At 40.7% G+C, this 18,602-nt stretch overlaps 1 long non-coding RNA gene and 1 pseudogene across 12 annotated transcripts in view; both read left to right on the forward strand.

The window, feature by feature from the left end:
- Nucleotides 1-4,587: 4,587 nt before the first annotated feature.
- LOC109459291 (uncharacterized) overlaps nucleotides 4,588-18,602 on the forward strand; it is a 32,139-nt gene continuing 18,124 nt past the window's right edge. For 2 of the 12 annotated variants that reach the window (XR_012489906.1, XR_002139372.2), the window contains exons 1-5: nucleotides 4,597-5,026; nucleotides 5,486-5,664; nucleotides 6,541-6,597; nucleotides 10,386-10,526; nucleotides 10,827-10,922. This is a non-coding gene — a long non-coding RNA (uncharacterized LOC109459291). The other 10 variants (XR_012489912.1, XR_012489913.1, XR_012489909.1 and 7 more) reach the window with 10 other exon arrangements.
- Nucleotides 15,244-18,598, forward strand: LOC141567201 (uncharacterized; annotated as a pseudogene).

Below are 18,602 nucleotides of genomic sequence, written 5' to 3' on the forward strand. Positions count from 1 at the left end.
CGTGTTGTTGCTGCTCCTCTGTGCCCTCAGGGAGGCGCTGCAAGGCCTCAGGCCCATCTTGTTTCTGCAGACATTTTTTAGGAGTTTCTCTTTTAGGAAACCAGACTGGATCTGTGAGGAGTCAGCCCGAGATGAGCTTGGCCCCTGCTGCCTGTGTGTGCAAGTCTTTCCCCAGCAGGCCACGCCCACTGCCACATACTTTCTAATCCACTCACCTATACGGGGACATTCTTGTTTGGGATTGTTTTGGCCAGCCTTCCCCTGGTCCCCTTCCTGGTGGTCCAGAAATGTGCCTGAGTCACAAATCCCTCCTCAGAAGCCCCAATACTATGTGGGTTTGTCCAGGCTCACCTGCTCTGTAACAGAGCAAAGCGTATCTCCCCAGGGCCCCACCTACCTTTGACCTGATTCATTGACTTCTCCCCACATGATGTCCCCATGACCAGATCTGACCCTCCCATCCTTTCTCCATGGATTTGAAAAATATGAACTGTGAAGTAAACACTGTTCTCAAATGTGATTTGGAAGCATCAGAACAGAACCCAGTATTTCAGATTTTTTTAAAAAGACAGGCTTTGTGTGGCAGATGGATGTTAAGACCTAGTTAAAAAGCATGGCCTTGAGGATCTTAAAATCTATTCAGAAAAACGAAATTAGTCCCTGATAGAGCTTACAATTGTCCAGCCAAATAGTTTTGAATTTGGTGGGGGGTAACCCCAATCCTGATGGTCATAGAAAAAAAAGACAGCCTTCCTGGTTTTGAGAGGACTTCTGAATTTCTGGAGTTCTGATTCATTCCACAAATGCCAGTTTAGCACCTATCATTACCAAGGAGGAATGGAAGCCTCCAGTGACCTGTGAGATGTGACCCTTGAAAGGTACTTCGAGCATCATGAGGCCCTGAGCACCCCTCTTGCCTCCACCTACGTTTGTTATTTTCTTGTTTCTCTATTGCTCCCATTTCCCCAACCTCTTCTCTCCTGACCCTTTCACTTAATCTCTTCAAACATTTCCTTCTAACCCTTTTCCTTTCTCTAATTGGCTACATATGGAATAAAGTATTTTGAAATTTTTAGTTATATTTATTAAATAAAGCTTTATGATCCTTGTTCATTATTTAATTTTTTTCCTGGTTATAAAATACATTCTAGTTGTAAGCATTCCAACAGTACAAAAATGTGTTAAGTACACTTTTCATCTAAAGAGTCACCGCAAGCAGCCATCAGACACCAGGGTTGCTGCAGGGGGTGTGGGAGCACATTTCTTCTATGTACATGGAAATGTTTTCAAACTAGGGACATTCTTCACATATCCTTCTGCAACTTGCTTTTTTCATTCAACAATATATTAGGACAGTGTTTCATACCTGACACAGCTACTTCACTCATTTTAACTGTCCCATCACAGCATTTCATTGTATGCATGTACCATAATTTATGTAACTACTCCTCTGCAAATGGGTGTTTGGCTGTTTCCAACTTGTCGCTATTACAAACAATGCAATGTAGATTCTTGTACATCTGTATTTGTGCAGTTATGCAGACTTTTCATACATCTGTTTATGTTATATAAAGTCCTGGAAGTAATGTTGGGTTGAAGGAAATGCATATTGGAATTTTTGGATATAACTACATTGCCACCAAGAAAGGCTAACTCCAGTCCAACAGCATATTCACCAGTGTGGTGACAAAGTGTTGGTGGTCCATGTCTTCACCAACACGGGGCATCAACAATCACTTTCATCTTTGCTTTGTTCTTCTTACAGAGAGGTGAATGGTTTGCATTTCTCTGTTCCTATTTTACATGTAGATAGGTTACAGTATTTAAGAAACTCATGGTGCTTGCCCAGGTATTTCTGTGGCTGTGGCTATATAATATCCCCACCCTGCCCAAGTTAATAGCTTCCTTACTTTCTGGTATGACAAGATGTCCCAGGCTCACCTTGAAACTTTCCTACCGCAAACCTCTAGTCACTCAGTTCTCCAAGGAGCCCTGATTACTTTAGTGGGAAATGATTTGCACAGACCACAAGTTGTGTGCTGGGGTGCCCAATGCAATTGGGTTGATTCTTTTTCCCTAAGGAAAAAATAATCTCCCATCTAGAATTCTATATCCAGCCAAGCTATTCTTCTAGTTATGAGGACCAATCATGCTATGTTTAGACATGTAAGAATTCAGAAAATTTACCATCTGTGAAACAATTCTTAGCAGGCATATCAGAAAATGAAAGACAACCAAGAGGAAGATTCAGGATGTAGGAAATAACGGAGCCAGTCCAGGAGAAAACTGTCCAGGATGACAGCCGTGCATCAGTGTGATCTGAGCAAGAGGGTGAGCAGCTTCAGGAAGTAGATCTTGGTGGAACAGGGGAACCTGTAGAGTAGAAAATAGGGCTGAGAGGTTGGGCATAGAAGAGCAGAGCTGTGGCAAAAGGCAGGTCAGAAGTTAAAAACTGACCTCAGCTTGAAAGAGCGAACGGGGCATCTCAGGACCAATAAGTGAACTATCTTCATGCACAAACTGTCAGGGAGAAACCAGGGTCTTGCTCCCACCTTGAGACACAGAGTGAATGTTGATATCCATGTCTGATGGCTGAAGTGGCCACTGTGAGGCTCTGTGCAGTTTTTGTTCTGTAATTTTTTTACACTTTGAAGTTACGTCTTCATTTTTATCTTTGACCATACTGAATATACTTATTTAAGTTCCTGCCATATAGTTTCATAAACATAATTTCTATCTGGAGTGAAGTCATGCTTTGATTGGTAAATCTGTTTGTTGTTTTTCTTGGCATTAGACTTCTTCATATTTTGGAAACCTACTTTGTAGGAAGGCTCATTTTGAGTAGAAGAGTTGTGTTATTTTTTGGCTGGTGTTAAGGTTTCATTCTCTCTCTCCCCCTGTCCAGCAGTCCAGCAGTTGTTTTTTTGGTGAGTGTTTAGGTTTCATTCTGTCTCCCCCTGTTCAACAGTCCAGCTATTGTTGGTTGAACTGTAGTAACCAAGAGATGTGATAACAGCGGGCTGAAATGCTGCTCCAGGATGAAACGGTGTGTTGCAGGCCCAGGGAAGGAGGCAGAACGTGTCTGGACTGGACTCCTGGTTGGGAAGCTGGCTCTTGGTCTCCTTCACCCACCTCCCTAGGTCCTCCACTCCCTGTAATCCCCAGCTACAGGTGGGCAGCCCTGTTCACCCAGTGAGCCAACTTTTGGTCCTTTCTCACCACGATCCTTTCAAGTGTCCTTTCTCTCCCAAACTGAGCTTGTCTCCTGTCCTACATGTTGCCATCTCCACTCAGAAAGAAATCCTAAAGGCAGAGCATGAGAATCAACATCTTGCCATAGTGATTCAGAAGGCATGACTGGTCCAAGGAATGATTCTTAACTGACCTGCACCAAGGGCTGCACTAAGTGGATGACACCTGGCTCAGACCCTCTCAGAATGGGCTGATCATCTGAAAGGAAGTCCCTGAAAGAATGCTACAGCCTGTGTGCACTGGATGTTGTAAAGGGCCAGGTTTGGGATGGGGGAAATGGGAAGAGATGCTAAGATGAGGTAAGGATAAAGCCCAGCGTGCTGAGAACCAGAATCAAAGAAAGGGGAGGACTTGAACGCAAGGGCCTGGATTGGATGCTGGAAAGTTAGAAAAGACTGGAAAGTCAGGGATGTCTGCCAAGCCCCACGCCCTGTGTTCTCTTCCTAATCCTCCCGGGTAGTGAATGGCAAAGAGCCACAGCTCACCTGGTCAGGAGAGGGATTCCAGGCCAGAAACTTCCCGGATATATCAGTTACTCCAGTGGTGAAATTTACATAATGTAAAAATACCACTTGGAAATGTGCAGCTCGGTGGCATTGGCACATTTACAGTGTTGGGCAACCACCGCCTCTATCTAGTTCCACAACTTTTTCATCACCGGGAAAGGAAGTTCTAAAATTTACTTATCTTTAAGAATTTGCTTTTGAATTTCAAAATCTTGAATCCAGGCAAAACTTACCTACTCTCATGTGTGAGTTAGGGATTTCACCCTAATTGTACTTGAGGGTGGTCCAGGGTTGAGCTAACATAATACAACAGAATCTACTTAATTCTCCCAACAATCCCAAAGGCCCCACTGTCATTTGGTAAAATATTAACTACCCTTTATCCCAGGCCTGTTCCGTCGTGATCCTTTTTTTATGTTTCCTTTATAGTAAAATTGTCAGAAAGTTGTGCGTCTGAAGGTTCAATGGAGTCACGTCTGGGAGAACGTGTGAGATACTCTTTTTATTCGTTTCGTTGTGTGCATGTTGACATACTTTCTATTTTAATGTATTGCATCTTAAATTTTGCCCCCTCGTTTATTTCTTTTTCATTCACATTTTTAAAAATTGCTTGGCAAAAAAAAAAAATTGCTTGGCTGTGCTAATTTGGTTAAATTTTTCATCTGTATTCCTGCATCTCTCCCTTGCTTGGCTGCTGTGAGGCCGCCCCTCATCACCAGGGCCCGAAGTCGCCGTGCAGCCGGGGTGGGGTGCCGAGGGGGAGGAGCGGGGTGCAGCAGGGTGCGGAGAGGCGAGGGTGACGTCGGGTTGGCGGGGGCAGGTCCTTGCAGGCCCCACCCCTTGTGTGGGCGGAGCCTCCCGCGGGGTTTGCGGAGCCTCCCGCAGGGTTTGCGGCGCGCGCGGCGGGGGCCGCGTCGGGCTGTGTGCGCAGGCGCGCGTCGCTCCTCGGTGGGGCTTGTGGTGGCCTTGGGCTTCTGTGGGCGTGGTCGCGTGTGGGGCAGGCGTGGGTCCTGGGGGTCGGGCCGTGGTCGGCGCGGGCGGTTCGAGGCTGACGAGAGGGGCGCAGCCTCGGGGCCGCTCAGGCTGCCCTTCCCGGTGGGGGCCTTGTCCACAGTGAATGCGGAGCCCGAGCGAAAGCGCCGGAAGTGCCGCGTTTCGGGGAGAGGCCGCGCTTGCTGCGGGGTCTCCATCCTCATAACAGCTGAGGCGGCCAGAACGTGGCCCAGAGGACGGGGCGACCGCCTGCCCCGGGCCCCGCGGATAGGCAGGTAAGGCGGGACCAGGTGTAGCGCCTGGCCCGCAGTGCACGGCGTCCGTAGCCCGCCGCTGCCTCCTGCGCGGTCCTGGGGGTGGCGCCCGTTCCCAAGGCCCCAAATGCAAACCTGAAATGCGAGTACCCGACGCTGGCCGGCGGCTGTTTCAATTCTGAGGTTCCTTAGAGTTTCCTTAGGTCCTGTGGACAATTCTGCACAATCGAGCCGCGTGGACCCTCCCTGCCCGTCTCCCCAGTGCCGTCCAGCAGTGCTGCCTGCCGTCATTAAAAAGCCTCGCATGTGTGCCGTCCACGGGGCCGAGAGCACGGCACTGTGCCAGCCTGTCGTTGTCCTCAGACTCCTGCTTTGCACTTGTAGAAGTGCGGCCTGAGGTTTCTGGCAGCTGAGTGTTCCTAGAGAGGCAGATCCGGGGCCCCTGATGAAGGTTCCAGCTGACGTGAATTTGTTCTCTAGGCTCTGCTGGCACAAAGCAACGAAACTGAGGCCAGAAGGAGGGGGTCAGGAACAGGAATCTCACCAGGAATCTCCTTTCCTCCAGCCTCTGACCTGAGACCCATCAGAGCTTCAGAAGAGTAAGAAGAACCCAGGAAAGGAGGAACCAAAGCTTGAGTGAGTTCACCACTTCAGAAGCTGTGAGTTTGTCGAAGAGAGAAGGGAGGTGGGGCTGAGAGTGCTGGTGAGCAATGGACTGCATGAGAAATGTCACCGCATTGAGGGCATGCTGGGGCATTCTACAGCTGGGAAGCTTTGAATCTTCAACCCCGACCCCCAAAACAGCACCGTTTCCAGAAGCTGGGCAGCTTTCTAACCATGTCCAGTCACCTTGTCTGTCTGGCACCTGAAGATGTGCTGTTCTGTCTCTCCTGATCTTACAGGGTCAAGAGAAGTCGTTCAGGGAGGGCTTGCCAGGGTTCTCTATTTTTGTCTCTTTTGACAGAAGGGAAAAAAGACTGTGAAAGGGGAAATGACTTGTCTAGGATCAATAAGAGGTGAATGAGAGAAGTCAGAGCCCCGACTCCTGGCTTGGTGCTGACCACACAGTCACATGGATACAAGTTCCATTATAAAAGATTCTTTTGAGAACTAGCAATCAAATGAGAAGAAACAGTTTTTTCAAAGACCTGTGTTTAAGGCACCTATCCCTTTTTCCAAAGCTATATGAGGGTTCTTGGACTCAAGGGGTTAGCACCATTGGTAGTGAAACACGCACACAATAGCCTTTTGGGGTTTTTCTCCTGCAGTGTCAGCTTTAGAGAAGGCATCCATCATACGTCATCTTTTGAGATTCTATTGTTTGCTTGAGAATTTGGTTTTAAATGTTGCCGAGTTAGTCATAGTGGGACATGAATAGTTAAAGCAGTAGGGAACACTGCAGGTTTAAGGAGTCACAGAGGGATGGTGGTTACTTTCCTCTCCTCCAGGATCAAAGGTAGAAGTTTTTAGGAGGAGAATTGAGGAGCTGCAGGGCTAGCTAGCTCTCATTGTTCTGTTCCTCTATCCTCTTCCAGGTATGCCTTCCCAGGTTTTAGCGCTCTTCCAAGAACAACAGAAAATGAGTATCTCAGGTGAGTTTCTTTTCTTTCATCCCTGTTTTATTTTCCAGTAGATTTCATGGCTTTTGTAAGTGTGCTCATATATTAAGATGGAAGAGTGGAAATAGATTAAAAAGAAAAAAAGTTACTTCCGAGTAAATGAAGAGTGAGTAAGGGACACCTCACTGGCTGTCATTTGTGTAGTCATGTGATCATACAGTCATCAAAAGTGAACAGTACATTTGTCCTTGATCTTCCTCATTTACACAGGATTTTCACTGACCATAAAGAGAAAGCAGCCCGTTATTCCTGGGATAAAAAGACTTCGTGGCATGGGAGTTTGGAAAACGTGTCTTTGAAGGTCTTCAGTAGTGAAGAGCATAGTAATAACCCTTCTGTTGCCAGTAATTGTTTCTCACTGGAAGTGGAGAGCGGAGCTCAGAGAGGTGTTTGTTAGGGACCACAGCATTGCAGACTCCTTAGAGCTTTCTGCATGTGTGCTTTGATCGACGGACAAAACCTAAGACTGTCTGGAGGAATGGAATGAAAGGAATGGACTGCGTGTCCTTAGAATAATTTCTTAAACTGTACAGGTTGGCCAACATACTTCAAACTCATAGTCTTTGGCAAATGTTTATGCGCTATCTGCTCATATTTTTTTAAATTGTGGGAATATATGTATAGAACAAAATTTGACATTTTTACCATTTTAAGTACAGTTCAGTGGTATTAAATAAATACATTCATAGTGTTGTACAACCACCACCACCATCCATCTCCATAGCTCTTTTCATTTTGTAAAACTGAAACTGTACTCATTCCTCCCTGCCTCAAGTCCCTGGCAACCACCATTCTATTCTCTGTCTCTGTGATTTTGACCAATCTAAGTACCTCTGTATGTGATATCGTACAGTATTTGTCCTTTTGTGGTTGGCTTATTTCACTCAGCATAATGTCCTCTAGGTTCATCCATATTGTAGCATGTGTGAAAATTTTTCTTTTTCTGGCTGAATAATATTCCATTGTGATATATACCACATTTTGCTTATCCATTCATCTGTAGATGGATACTTGGGTTGCCTCCACGTTTCAGGTATTGTAAATAATGCTGCTGTAAACATGGATGTACAAATACTTCTTCAAGACAATGCTTTCAGTTCTTTTAGGTATATGCCCCGAAGTAGGATTGCTGGGTCATGTGGTCATTCTCTTTTTAATTTTTTGAGGAACTACTGTACTATTCCCACCAACAGAGCCCAAGGGTTGCAGTTTCTCCACATCTTTTCCAACACTTGTTATTTTGTGTTATTGCGGGGTTTTTTTTTATAGTAGCCATCCTAATGGGTTTGAGGTGATACCTCATTGTGCTTTTAATTCGCATTTCCCTAATGATCAGTGATGTTGAGCATCTTTTCATGTGCTTATTGGCCATCAGTGTATCTTCTTTGGAGAAATGGCCAATTCAAGTCCTTTGAGCATTTTAAGTCTTCCAGTCCATAAACATGAGTGTATCCCCAGTTTGTTATGTCTTTAATTTCTTTCAGCAGTCTTTTCTTGTTTTCATTGTACAAGTCTTGCACTTTTCTTGTTAATTCCTAAGTATTTTATTTTTTTTGATGCTATTGTAAATGGTTTTTGTAGTTTCCTTTTCAACTTGTTGTTAGTGTATAGAAATGCAGCTGTTTTTGTGTTGACTTTGTATCCTGCGACTTTATTGAATTCATTTATTAGCACTAACAGTATTTTGGGGGGTGTGTGTGTGTGTACTCTTGAGGGTTTTCTACATGTAAGAGCACATCATTTGTGAATAGATATAATTTTACTTCTTCCTTTCCAATTTGAAAATCTTTAACTTCTTTTTGTTGCATAATTGCTCTGGTTGGAACTTCCAATACTATATTGAGTGGAAGAGATGAAAGCAGGTATCCTGCCTTATTCCTGATCTTAGAGGAAGAACTTTCAGTCTTTCACCATCGAATATGATGTTAGCTGTGGGTTTTTCATATAGGTCTCTTATTATGTTGAGATCGTTTCTACTATTCATACTTTGTTGAGAGTTTTTATCATGAATGGGTGTTGAATTTTGTCACATGCTTTTTCTTTATCAATTGAGATGATCGTGTTTTTTTATTTTCTTCATTCTTTTAATTTGTGGTGTATTACGTTGATTGATTTTCGTATTTTCAACCATCCTCACATTCCAGGAATAAATCCCATTTGGTCATAGTGTGTAACCCATTTTCTATGCTGCTAAATTCAGTTTGCTAGTATGTTGTTGAGGTTTTTTGCATCGTTGTTCATAAGGGGTATTGAGCTGTAGTTTTCTTGCCACGTCTTCTGGTTTGGGTATTAGAGTAATGCTGGCTTCATAGAGTGAGTAAGGAAGTGTTCGCTTCTTAAGATTTTGGAGAAGTTTGAGAAGCATTGGTATTAGCTCTTCTTTAAATGTTTGGTAGAATGAACCAGTGAAGCCATCAGGTCCAGGACTTTTATTTGTTAGGATAGTTTTTGTTACTGATCCTTTCTCCTTACCAGTTATTCAGATTGTCTATTTTCTTCATGATTTAGTTTTGGTAGGTTTTGTTTCCAGGAATCTGTCCATTTCATCTTCGTTATCCAATTTGTTGGCATACAGTTGTTCATAATACTCTCTTATAATCCTCATTTCATCAGAATGGGTAGTAATGTTCTTGTTTTCATTTCTGATTTTAGTAATTCGAGTCTTATTTCTTAGTCCACCTAGGTAGAGGTTTGTCAATTTTGTTCATCTTTTTAAAAAATGTTTTTGGTTTCATTGTCTCTATTTTCTATTTTGTTTATTTTTGCTCTAATCTTTATTATTTCATTCTGCTAGGTTTTTTGTGTTCTTTTTCTAGTTCCTTAAGTTGTAAAGCTAGGTTGTTGATCTGAGATCTTTGTTTTTTAATGTAAATGTTAAAGCTCTAATGTGGTGGCCGGCATGTCTTCATTGGCTCCTTGTTAACCTCAGTAGTCATGCCCGCCACCTGTGGAGGGCAGACAATACTCCAGTGTTTTCTTCTCTAGTGGGAAGAAAACAATAGGTTGTTTTTAATGAGGAAACAAAGAGATAAATTAAGCTTATCCTTACTGTGTAAATTGGCGGGTTGTATATATTCTTTATTAAAAAAATAAATAAATTAGGGGTGCTCAAAACTTTATTGCTGGGGTGGTGATAAAGTATTTTGGAGACCACTAACCTATGGGAGTGAGTCCAGAATTACTCCATAAGGTATTCCTGAATTTCTCTCTATCTGTCTCCTCCCAGCCCTCTGCCCCATTCTCTCATTATACTGCTCTGTGTTTTTCATGCCTCTTTGAATTTGCTTTATGAGCTGGTGCCACATTAGTGAAGATCTATTCAGAGAAGCCTATCCTGACAATTCAAAATAGAACCATGGTTTCTACCATTATTTAATGCTTATTATAATGATTCTCGCACAGCTCTCATAATACCTTATTACAGGATAAATGTTCATAAATATGATTTGTTTCTTAACTATGATTTAAGCTACTTGGGGCAGGAAAAAAAAGATTGATTTAGCTTAATATTCCTGGCAAGCTAAGACAGTTTCAGACACATAGTAAGAACTTTAAGTTTTTTTGTTTGAATTAATAAGTTAATACACTGTCTGGTTTTTCCTGTCATGATACCATTTTAGCCCACAAAGTAAAACAAAACAAGGTGTACAGTAGGCAACCTGTGTAATTTTTACGGTAAACTCTCAAAATAAACATGTTAAGAATTATTTCCCAGATGGCTCTTTCATGCCATCCAATATCGATCTCTTTGGCTTGAACAGAAATGTGCTGGTCAGGGATCTGTGTCATTTGAGAATGTGACTGTGGACTTGACCCAGGATGAGTGGCTACAACTGACCGGTGTGCAGAGGACCATGTACTGGGATGCGATGCTGGAGAGCTGCAGCCACTGGTCTCAGTGGGTGAGTCGTTTTCCGCGTGTCATGCTGTACAGTATGCATTTCTTTTCATGTTCGTAGCTGCCAAAATTTACGCGCCCTACGCGCCCTTGGTGGAGTTTAATAGTTATGCGTATATCTCATGGGTCAGGGGTGATTTTTCCCATTGGGCACAGAAAGAATGTGTTCTCACCTCCCTGATGAAAGGTTCAAATGGGTGGATACCTTTATCACATGACTCTTGAAGCTGTACCTTCCTCGTCCTTCAGGGGCCCCGATGTCCAAGCAATTTGTCGGAAGTCTCACCATGAATCTCATTCACAGGATGTTGCATCACCAAGTCAGAGGTGATCTTCAAACTGATGCAAGAAGGAGAGCCGTGGCCATGAGAGGGAGAATTCCCAGGCTGCAGTGATCTAGGTAAGTGAGTCATTACCAGGCGAAAAAAAGAAGCCAGAGGAAATCAGGCCCCAGAAGTTTGGCTCAGAGGTGGGGACCTTTGGTATATATCTCAGTAATTCTGTTTAAGGCTCTCAGAGCTTTGGAAGTAACTGCACAGTAAGCCAGCCTCAGATAAGCTGACTCACATTCCATTCACCACTCTTAGATACAAATGCTTTCCTTTTCTGCCTGACTTTTATGGAAGTTGACCATTCTCATACCCAGTATTGAACCCCTGCCTGCCTCATCTTAGACCTTTGTTCTTGGTTTCTCTTTCTTTAGTATTCATTTTCCTTCCATTTTCATGGGCTTTTTTTTCTCTTATAATTTCCACTCCAGGCATTAATGAATTTATTAATTCTGAAGATATTCCTACTACGTGCCATTTGAGTTCTTGGTGCTGTTGCTCAAAAAAATCATGTATAAGTTCCATTTGATTGGTCTCCTAAGCATTACTCAGTACTTTCTGCACAGCTGCACCTCTTGACGTTTGCCCGTCCTGATCCTAAAAGAAGAGTTTGGGACTTGCCTCCATGAAGTTCATGCTTACCATGCTTATTTTTACGTGTATTTATGTGTGAGCTAAAATTTTCACCTGTGTTTTGAAGTGCTTCTTAATTAATCTAGCCAATTAATCCCTCTCTTCTACAATTCCCATTTCACTTAGTGTCTAAGCCACAAGCAACTTGATCATATATTGTGACACGAGAGAGCATCTGGTTATTGCCTGAGGCTTTTGTCCCCATCTGAAGGGTCTCCATTTTCACTCTTACTGTGATGAGTAATATATACTAGGTATATTCATCTATTAATACTGTTAGATATGTTTATTCAGAAAGCATTTTCTAATTACATAAGCCTATGTGACATTCCTATAGATTCTTATTCATAGTATATAGATTTTCATGGGACCATGACAGTTTATAGCCTAAGTTTTGAATAGATTTCCAGGTAATTTGATGTATACTGCTTGTTGAGGGCCACTAACTATATATCTACTCAGAGGAATTCAAAGGCAACTGGAGATACATTAAAACCTGCTAGGAGCATAGGTTGTAGTAGGGAGAGGTAAACAAAACTGTATAGCTTATTTAGAAATTCAGAGTTATCAAGTGCTATTTGGATACAGTTAGTGCTTTTCAAAGTGTGTTAATGAGAAATATAGGTAGTGCCTGCTTTCAGTGTTTGAGAAAATGGACTTTAAGAGTCATGATTTGAAAAAACGTGTGTGTCTGTGAGAGAGAGAGAGAGAGAGGGTGGGAGCCTAGGGAGAGATGGATTTCCAGAATGACATCTGGGTTTTTAGTAGAACCACAGCTGAAAAGCAGGTAGGCTGAGTGTAAGAATCTGTATCAGACTTATAATTTGTGATTGGGAGTAAATATATGTGTGTGTGTGTGTGTGTGTGTGTGTGTGTGTGTGTGTGTATATATATATATTTTTTTTCCTTTCTTTTTTAAAGGAACTTTTTTTTTTTTTTTAATTTTTATTGGGTAATGGTGTGTTTCTGCAGGGCCCATCAGCTCCAAGTCATTGTCCTTCAATAAATCTAGTTGTGAAGGGCGCAGCTCAGCTCCAAGTCCAGTTGCCATTTTCAATCTTTAGTTGCAGGGGGGCGCAGCCCACCATCCCTTGTGGGAATTGCACCGTCACCATTGTTGTTGAGAGATCACACTGTAACTAACTGAGCCATCCGGCCACCCAGAAATAAATATTTTTAAAAATATTTCTTATGTATGTTTGTAAGAGTATCATGAAAAACTAATATAAATCTTATTTTGTCCGTTGATGTATAGATACTGGGCTATATCTATATAGACCTAGATAATGTGTCTTACCCCACACCTAAGGCTTCCTGTGGTATTTCTCCTGAACATTCATGTATGCTAATATTCTTGTCACTCTAGTTCCTGTTCATGGTTTTTGTTGAGCTCATCCCATTATCTGAGTTTCAGTGTAATGCTTTTCCCCCATTCATCATTTCCTGTGTTTAGTTTCCCCTTCTATTTTTAGTTCCGAAGGTCAAATTTTTAAAATAGCAAACATATGTATGTTTGTTGCTAGTTTTACTCTTCCTTTGCCACCACAGCAGGTGTTTTCTATTTTTGTTTTTCCTGATCCAAGGAGAAATATATGCTTGAGATTTCATCTTAGGAGCTTGCACCTGAAAATCAAGAATCAGTTATATAATAAATTATACTTACATAGGAAATATGTTAACCTTGTAAAAGTACACTTAATTTTTTTTATTTCTAGAAGTCAGTAAGTTTGATGGTCAAATAGACAGAAACCAGGAAAACCAAGGCAAACATGTGTGGCCAGTTTCACTCACCAATAAAAAAACATTGACTAAGAAAAGAGATAATGTTTTCATTATCTCTTCTGGACATAAACTTGGTTTCTGCAAGAAAAACACCCTGTCAGTATGACTCATGGAATGAATTTGAAAAGTGTTTCACAATTAATTACTAGTAATAAAAAGAAAGTAAGAACTCTCATGAAATTAATGCATATGGGAATTTGTTTCTTGATAATAAGCAAGACAACTCATATTAGAACGAAATCTGATGAATTAACCAAGATGGGAAATCCCTAAGTCAAAATGAGGATCTTCCTGAGCAACATCAATTCGAACTTTGGGACCAACTTTCAAAGATAATGTGGAGAAGCCTTCCTTAATAAGGTAGACATCATTAGATCTCAGAGGCCTCAAAGTGAAGAGAAATCCTGTAACTATAAGGAACATGAAAAGACCATGTTTCCCCCAAAATAAGACCTAGCCAGACAATCAGCTCTAATGCATTTTTTGGAACAAAAATTAATATAAGACCCGATCTTATATTAAGACTCATATTATAGTAAAATAAGACTGGGTCTTATATTAATTTTTGCTCTAAAAGGTGCATTAGAGCTGATTGTCCTGTTTTCAGGGAAACACGGTATCAGTGACAAATCAACTCTTGAAGTCCATTAGGAAACTCACACAAGGAAGAATCACTCTGAAGTTAATAAGTGTGAGAATCAGCCCTCTTTAAACATCAGAAAGTTAAAATGAAGCAGAAAACTCACAAATCTAATGAAAATGAGAATAATTTCAACAAAAAGTCACATCTCATTCAACCTCATAAAACTCTTGCAGGAGAGAAAATCTTTGAATGTAATGATTGCAAGATAGCTTTTAACCAGGAGTCCCACCTCACTCAATATGAGAAGACACACACAAGACAGAAACCATGTGAAAGTAATAAATGTGGAAAATCCTTTCAGAAATCGCAACTCACTGACCCCAAGACAACTCACCCTGGAAAGAAACCCAGTGAATGTGATAAAACTCCTCTGAAGTCAGCCCTAACTGCTCATCCGAGAATGCAGTCAGAAAAGAAGCTTTGTGTGCAATAAGTGTAAGAAATCTTTGTCATAGCTCAGCACAAAAGTTCATCAGAGAATTCACATAGGAGAGAACCCCTATTAATGGAAGGAGTGTGGGAAATCCTTCTATGCAAAATCAGTCATCACCAGAGAACTCACACAGGAGAGAAATCATATGAACGGAAGGATTGTGGGAAATTCTGTGTGAAATCAAACATAACATCAGAAAACACATACAGGGGAGAAACCTTTCAAATGTAATGAATGTGGCAAAATTTTTTTTATAGAAGTCACAATTTGCTGACCATCAGAGAACACACACGGGAGAAACCCTATAAATGTAATGAATATGGAAAATCCTTCTACAAGTCAGCCCTACATATACATCATGGGAAGCATACAGAAGAGAAACCCTTAAATGTACTGAGTATAGGAAATCCTCTATTGTGAGTTAAACCTCATACATCAGGTATCTCATACAGGGAAGAAACCCTATGACTAATATATGTGGGAAAACTTTGTGTGTGACGTCAAGTCTCACTAAACATCGGAAAATTCCCACAGGTTTGAAACCCTATGAATGTAATGAGTGTGGCATATCCTTCCCTCTGAATTCGATCCTCACTGTACATCAAAGAATTCACACAGGTGAGGGACCCTCTAGATGCAATGAATGTGAGAAGGCCTACAAAAAGTCAGCCCTCAGTAAACATCAGAAAACTCACATGGAGGAGAAACGACACAAATGTAATGAATGTAGGAAAGCCTTCCATATATAATCAACCCTAATTATACACCAGAGAACTCACACGGGTGAGAAGCCCTTTAAATGTAATGAATGTGAACAGTCATTCTATGTGAAGTCACTTCTTAGTATTCATCAGAGAAATTACACAGGAAAGAAACCCCATGTATGTAATGAATATGGGAAAGCCTTTTCTATGAAGTCAAACCTCACTCATCATCAGGACACAATTCAGAAGAGACACCTTATGAATGTAATGAATGTCAGAAAACCTTTCACCATAAACCAACCCTAACTGTACACCAAAGAACACATACAGGGGAGAAGCCCTATAAATGTAGAGAATGTGGGAAATCCTTCTATATGAATTCAGCCCTGAGTACCAGAGACAACACATGGGAGAAATCTTATGAATGTAAGGAATGAGGAAAAACCTTCCAGAAGTCACACCTCATCGAACACCAGAGAACACACTCTGGGGAGAAGCCCCACGAAGTAATAAATGTAGGAAATCTTTCTGTTATAAGTCTGCCTTAACCATAAATAAGAGAACTCATGCAGCAGAGAAGCCCTACAAATGTAATGAATGTGAGAAGTCTTTCTGTATGAACTCACATCTCACTGTATATTGGAGAACTCACACAGGGAATAACCCCCTTTGAATGTAATGAATGTAGAAAAACTTTTTATGTGAAGTTAAACCTCATTAATCATCAGAGAACTCAAACCAGGGAGAAGCCACACGAATGTAAGAGACATGGGAAATCCTTCTGTATGAAGTCAACCCTCACAGTACATCAGTGAACACACATGGGAGAAATCCTATGAATGTAATGAATGTAGGAAATCCTTCTGCAAGAAGTCAACTCTCACTAAGCATCAGGTAATTCACACAATTAGAGCAGTACCCTAAATTGTAATACATGTGAAAATTCTGTGTTAATTCAAATTGTGTCACACGTTAGAGAACCCATGGGAGAAACCTTATGAATGTAGTAATGTGGAGACTTCTGTGTAAATTCATTCTTTAGTTGCTACTAGAAAGCACACGTTAGAGAGTGGAGGGCTCTCCATGGAGAAAATGAATATTGGAAAACATGTCATATCTTACTGAATGTCAGAGATCTCTACAGAAAGAGATCCCTGAGAACACCCTGTGTATTAGTATCTACCTACAAATCAAAATATGCCTCAGAGAAATCATGGGAAAAACACAAAGACTGCAACAAGAGTATGAAGCATTTACAAACTCACAACTTACGGAACATCAGTTCATTGATACAGGAGTGAAAATATATGCATGTTTTATAGGCATGAGAGCTTTCAAGACAAAAACACGAAGTTTGTTTTATAAAAAAGGAATTAATACTGAGGGAAATCTGTCAATGTAGGGAATGTGGATAGATTTTTTTCTTTAGAAATAATGTAATACCAGAAGTCATGATTGTGATGTGGTACCAAATTTTGAAAATGTGGCATAAGCTATATCTAATGCTAATGATACTCATTGCTAGAATACGAAGCCTTTAGAAAAACACAAGTTGCAGCAGCAAGGTGACAGCATTAGACCCTTAAGGGACACTTGAGGTAAGCAAGGCCTAGGTACGTTAGTATCCAATGTACATATGTTGTGTGTGGTTGGTTTTCATAGTGGGTGTCAAAACAGTTGTCAGGAGGAAATATCTCCCCATAGTTTAATAATTATTATGGCAGATTTCTCACACTAAATTCCACCAGTGTTTATTTGTATTTTGATAGTACAATATACATTATAAGTGACTATCTGACCAATTTGAAATACTGTACCACAACATATTGAGGAAACCAACGTACAGAAAATTGTATATAGCATGCTACCTTTCATGTAAGAATGGAAATGAAATAGGTATACACACACACTCACACACAAATTGCTTATTTTTACAAAGAGAAACACTGGATGGATAAACTACAAACTAATAAAAATGAATCCTATGGTGGCAGGAGTGAACAGCATGGCAGAGACTGGGATGGAAGCAAAATTTCTTTGATTATACTTTTTAATGAAATTTTCACTTTTGAACAAATATAAATTATTTACATATTCAAGAATAAAAGCAGATTCTAAAATTGAAAACAGAAACAAATCAACGTGTATCTAATGGGTAACTTAACCACACAGAGACAATAATTTTTTCAAGAAACTTTTGAACATATTATTATGACTGTACATCCTTAATGGGATGTGAAGAACAAAAAACTTGCAAAAAATTATGAACATCACTCATTAATATTCTTGTTAATAATATTGGTGTTATTTTGAATCTGTTTTGTGTATATTGTAGGATAAAGCAAAAAGAAATTGCTAAAGTTACTAGGAACCAGAATTTCTAGTTTAAGAGGTGATTGTAAAAAGCTAAGAATCTATGTAAAACTCCCTATAATGATAAGTATGAATTGAGAATATCACTCATTATGTTTTACAATTCATATATTTCCTAGCTCTGTCCACTGCGACGGCAGTGGTCAAACAGAATGACTGTAGCTGACTATAACATTTGAATTTTAAAAACCGGAGTCCACAGCAATACACAAAAAAGGATAAAGGGGCTAAGCTCATTTCCAGCATTGGAGGAGAATGTTTCAAAAACTCCTTTCTCTAATAAGAGGGAAAGAATCAGGTTTCACTCTGTCCTTTTAGTAGTAGCCGTTGTCCATCTTCAGTTGTGGTAAACCTATCCATTATTGGAAAATGTCAGCTAATAAATGTAGAAGGAATGACAGTTTGAAAATTCACTAATTTATAAGCCCCAGTGCAGCTCTGCAAAGCTTGTCAATGGGTGTTAAGATCATTAGATGCAGAGGAGACAGTATTTTTGTAGTGCCAGAATATCACCCATGGATGTCACTCATTGAACCTGGAAGAACTGTGCCTTTACACTGGAATGCTCGTGTGCCCCACTAATTTAACCATATGATCAAAGGTAGCCTTATTGAGACGGCCACCATGTGCCTCTTGATGAGATGCACTCTGATGTATTATTTACTGTTGCACTGTGTGGTCTTCTTGCCAGAAGACTTATTACAAATCTCATCAAATGTTTAGTCTTGTACTTTTCAGAAAATACAGGAGATAGAGGAACATCTTCAGTGGAGAAAACAGCCAGACAAATCCAGAATGTGGGGCATTACACAAGACAGTTGACAACTGCCTTTTTCAAAAAGGCAATGCCATTTAAAAGAAAGAAAAGGTAGGGGAACTGTTTTCAATTCAGAAAGATTGATGAAACATAGTCAAATGCAGTGCATGAACCTTGATTGGTTCCCAAAAGGCATCTACACAGATGTGTTGGTGGCAGTTAGAGGGATTTGGAATGGGTATTAGATGATTTTAGGGAATTCGAGTTAATTTTCTTAAGTGTGATAATTGTGGTTATGAATGTCAATGCCTGTTTCTAGGACACGCATTTTGAATACAGAGAGATGAACTGTCATGATGTCTGCAGCTGTGAAGTGGTTCAGGAAAAAAAGCATACCTAAGTAGATGGAGCAAAAAGTCAAATTTT

Source organism: Rhinolophus sinicus, linkage group LG10 (genome assembly GCF_036562045.2).
Source record: "Rhinolophus sinicus isolate RSC01 linkage group LG10, ASM3656204v1, whole genome shotgun sequence".
Classification (NCBI taxonomy): domain Eukaryota; kingdom Metazoa; phylum Chordata; class Mammalia; order Chiroptera; family Rhinolophidae; genus Rhinolophus; species Rhinolophus sinicus.